This window comes from Eurosta solidaginis, chromosome 5, assembly GCF_040869045.1.
Source record: "Eurosta solidaginis isolate ZX-2024a chromosome 5, ASM4086904v1, whole genome shotgun sequence".
NCBI classification, from domain to species: Eukaryota; Metazoa; Arthropoda; class Insecta; order Diptera; family Tephritidae; genus Eurosta; species Eurosta solidaginis.
In genome coordinates, this window is record NC_090323.1 from 54,831,539 (window position 1) to 54,836,539 (window position 5,001).

Here is a 5,001-nt window from a genome sequence, read left to right on the forward strand (position 1 = left end):
TTGATACCCATATCGTACAAACATATTCTAGAGTCACCCCTGGTCCACCTTTATGGCGATTTCTCGAAAAGGCGTTCACCTATAGAACTAAAGCCCATTCCCTTTTAAAATACTCATTATCACCTTTCATTTGATACCCATATCGTACAGGCACATTCTAGAGTCAGCCCTGGTCCACCTTTATGGCGATATCCCTAAATGGCGTCCATCCATAGAACTATGGCCTACTCTCTCTTAAAATACTCTTTAATACCTTCCATTTGATACACATGCCATACAACCACATTCCAGGGTTACCCTAGGTTCATTTCCTACATGGAGATTTTCCTTATTTTGTCTCCATAGCTCTCAACTGAGTATGTAATGTTCGGTTACACCCGAACTTAGCCTTCCTTACTTGTTAATTATTTTTTTAATTAATTAATTATTAATTGCTAAGTGCTGTGCAAAAAATTTAATTAATCATTAAAATTAAAAAGGGAAACGAAATTAATGATTATTAATGTTAATAGAAATTTAACAGGTCTGGTCCAAAGTAATATTTATTGGCAAGACTGATTCTTCGCTGGACTAAAAAGCTGATGGTTTTTTTGCCTGGCTACTAAATAACCAAGCACAATTGCGCTGGCTCAATTCTTGATGACAGCAGGTATTTCGTTTTGTCCTCGTTCACCATCAAAACCATCTTTCAGCTTCTTTTTCGCATTACGCCAGTAATTCCACGCTTTCATATAATATATTTCCAGAGCGGTTAAGTTCTGTGACTTTTATTATTCTCCCCAGCACCAAATAAAAGAAATCGCATGATAGGAGGTCAATTTAATTTAATTATTTAGCTTCGAACAGATCTGATATCTCCTTCCCATTTATGACTGAGCTGATAGTGCTGCTCAACATCATTTTGCAGAGCTGTATGAGTTACAGCGGGGAAACCAAGTTCAGAAAAAGAGGAGATGTGTGTTGGTTTCTCTTGTATGAGATATTCACCAGGAATAGAAGGTACTAAAGAGTATTTTAAGAGAGAGTAGGCCATAGTTCTATGGATGGACGCCATTTAGGGATATCCCATAAAGGTGGACCAGGGCTGACTCTAGAATTTGTTTGTACGATATGGGTATCAAATGAAAGGTGTTACTGAGGATTTTAAGAGGGAGTGGGCCTGAGGTCTATCGTTGGACGCCTTTTCGAGATATCGCCATTAAGGTGGAGCAGGGGTGACTCTAGAATGTGTTTGTATGATATGGGTATCAAATGAAAGGTGGTACTGAGTATTTTAACAGGGAATGGGCTTTATTTCTATAGGTGAACGCCTTTTCGAGAAATCGCCATAAAGGTGGACCAGGGGTGACTCTAGAATATGTTTGTACGATATGGGTATCAAATGAAAACTGTTAATGAGTATTTTGAAAAGGAGTGATCCTTAGTTCCATAGGTGGACGCCGAGATATTGCCATAAAGGTGGACCAGGGGTGTCTCTAGAATGTGTTTGTACGATATGGGAATCAAATGAAAGGTGTTACTGAGCATTTTAAGAGGGAGTGGGCATTAGGTCTATAGGTGGACGCCATTTAGGGATATCGCCATAAAGGTGGATCAGGGTTGACTCTAGAATGCGTTTGTACGATATGGGTATCAAATGAAAGGTGTTAATGAGTATTTTAAAAGGGAGTAATCCTTAGTTCCATAGGTGGACGCCGTTTCGAGATATCGCCATAAAGGTGGACCAGGGGTGACCCTGTACAATATGGGTATCAAAAGAAAGGTGTTAATGAGTATTTTAAAAGGGAGTGATGCTTAGTTCCACAGGTGGACGATGTTTCGAGATATCGCCATAAAGGTGGACCAGGTGTGTCCCTAGAATTTGTTTGTACGATATGGGTATCAAATTAAAGGTATTAATAAGGGTTTTAAAAGGGAGTGGTGGTAGTTATATAGGTGGTCGCCTTTTCGAGATATCGCCCTAAAGGTGGACCAGGGGTAACTCTAGAATGTGTTTGTACGATATGGGTATCAAATGAAAGGTGTTAATGAGTATTTTAAAAGGGAGTAATCCTTAGTTCCATAGGTGGACGCAGTTTCGAGATATTGCCATAAAGGTGGACCCATGGTGACCCTAGAATTTGTTTGTACAATATGGGCATCAAACGAAAGGTGTTAATGAGTATTTTAAAAGGGAGTGGGCCTTAGTTCTATAGGTGGACGCCTTTTCGAAATATCGTCATAAAGGTGGACCAGGGGTGACTCTAGGATGTGTTTGTACGATATGGGTATAAAATTAAAGGTATTAATTAGAGTTTTAAAAGGGAGTGGTGATAGTTGTATATGTGAAGGCGTTTTCCAGATATCGACCAAAATGTGGACCAGGGTGACCCAGAACATCATCTGTTGGATACCGCTAATTTATTTATATATGTAATACCTCCCAAGATTTTAAGGGTTTTTTATTTCGCCCTGCAGAACTTTTTCGTTTTCTTCTACTTAATATGGTAGGTGTCACAACCATTTTATAAAGTTTTTTCTAAAGTTATATTTCGCGTCAATAAACCAATCCAAGTACCTCACCATGTTTCATCCCTTTTTTCGTATTTGGTATAGAATTATGGCATTTTTTTCATTTTTCGTAATTTTCGATATCGAAAAAGTGGGCGTGGTCATAGTCGGATTTCGTTCATTTTTCATACCAAGATAAAGTGAGTTCAAGTAAGTACGTGAACTAAGTTCATTAAAGATATGTCGATTTTTGCTCAAGTTATCGTGTTAACGGTCATGCGGAAGGACAGATGAACGACTGTGTATAAAAACTGGGCGTGGCATCAACCGATTTCGCCCGTTTTCACAGAAAACAGTTAACATCATAAAGTCTATGCCCCTACCGAATTTCAAAAGGATTGGTTAATTTTTGTTCGACTTATGGCGTTAAAAGTATCCTAGACAAATTAAATGAAAAAGGGCGGAGCCACGCCCATTTTGAAATTTTCTTTTATTATTGTATTTTGTTTCACCATATCATACTGTAAAGATATTAAATTTTTTGTTAAAATTTTACTTAAACAAATTTTTTTTTTTAAAAGTGGGCGTGGTCCTTCTCCTATTTTGCTAATTTTTATTAGGCGTACATATAGTAATAGGAGGAACGTCCCTGCCAAATTTCATCATGATATCTTCAACGACTGACAAAGTACAGCAGCGGACGGACATGGCTCAATCAAATTTTTTTTCGATCCTGATTATTTTGATGTATGGAAGTCTATATCTATCTCGATTTCTTTATATATGTACAACCAACCGTTATCCAATCAAACTTAATATACTCTGTGAGCTCTGCTCAACTGAGTATAAAAACAGGTAGTTACTTTGTGTGAGGATGCAGGGTTTCAGGTTTTTTTGTGGTCTGCGTGTAAAAACTATTACTACGAATCACGTATTTCAAAAATATATGACATAAACGTAACTATTTGATGAAATTTGATGAATTTTGAAGCTCCTAGCTGTTAAAATGGGGCAGAAATTGTGCAGTGTTTCTTATCTGAACAATCGGTTGTATTAGATATATACTATATATACCACCGATTTCAGACAACAATATATGCTACACATGTAAGCATTTGGCGAAATTTGAAGCTTCTAACTGTTAAAATGGGGCTGAAATTGCAAAAAAATATATATATTTGCTATATATATACTATACTGGCAGACCCGACAGACGTTGTTCTGCCCTAAATTTGGCCTACCTGCATACATTTTAATAAACTTTTTCCATCTGACTCTGCCCTACTCCTCTGCACTTTTTCCTAATATTTTTATTCACTCCTCCCTCCGTCTTTATCGTTTCATCTCCATCTTCGTCTCATTCTATCTCTTTCTCAGTCTCCTTTTTCTTTTCTCTTCCCTCAAGTTATTCTCCTTCTTCCTCAGCTCTTATTGCCAGTCCCAGAGGGTGATATGTATTTTGTTCCAGTCCCATTCCTAGTCTCAGTCCCAGTCCTAGTCCTAATCCCAGTCCCATTCCTTCTCTAGTATAATTCCTGGAAAAAAGCATCGTAAATACTAATATAGCCAAATTTATATACGAAATTTCAGGCAAATCGAATAGGACGTATGTAAATAGGTATGTGGGTATTATTAATTCTTGTCTTTATTTCGGCTTTGAGTGCATATTTATCAGTTTTGCCAAGTTGATGCGACTAAATCGAATATCACAATGAACCTTAGAGCTCGCAGCAACAGCTTTCATTTGATATCCATATTGTATAAACACATTCTAGGGGTACCCGGTTCCACGTTTTGATCTGAAGACCTAGGCACGTAGCGAAAAAAGGGTAGACGTTGGCCGATTCACAGACCTACCCAATATGCTCAGAAAATTTCATGAGAATCGGTTCAGCCGTTTCGGAGGAGTTAAGCCTCTAAAACCGTGACAGAAGAATTTTATATATTAGATATACCATCGTATATTTATTATAAATATCACCGATCTGTATGATTTTTTTACACAACAATATATACTATATACGTAAGAAATCGGTGAAATTTGAAGCTTATGGCTGTTAAAATGGGGCTGATATTGCGAAAATATATATATAAGTTAAACTTCTACAAATTGGAAATTCTAAAAAAATATATTTTTTACACGGGAGACGTGCTCCTTTATTGAATGCAAACTTATATCTGACTTTACACAATAATAATTCTTACAATCTAACCTACGTTTGCCTTGCCGCGATGAAAGTGAAAACTGCTGATCACGCGCTTCCCACAGGTGAGTTTGTTTATTTTTAATTTGGTTTCTATTTACCGCTTACTGTTCACACGGTTTGCTTTGTATGTGTTGCGGCTTCAGCAATTTTGGTCAGTTTGTTATATCTGGAGTATTATATGTCTGAATATTTGTTTTCTTGTATTATATAAATATGTGCCGTGGTAACAAACCCCCCCCCACCCCCCCCCCCCCCCTAAGATTCAAGCGTCCTCGTTTTGTTAAAAATTTGATTAAGCCCTTTT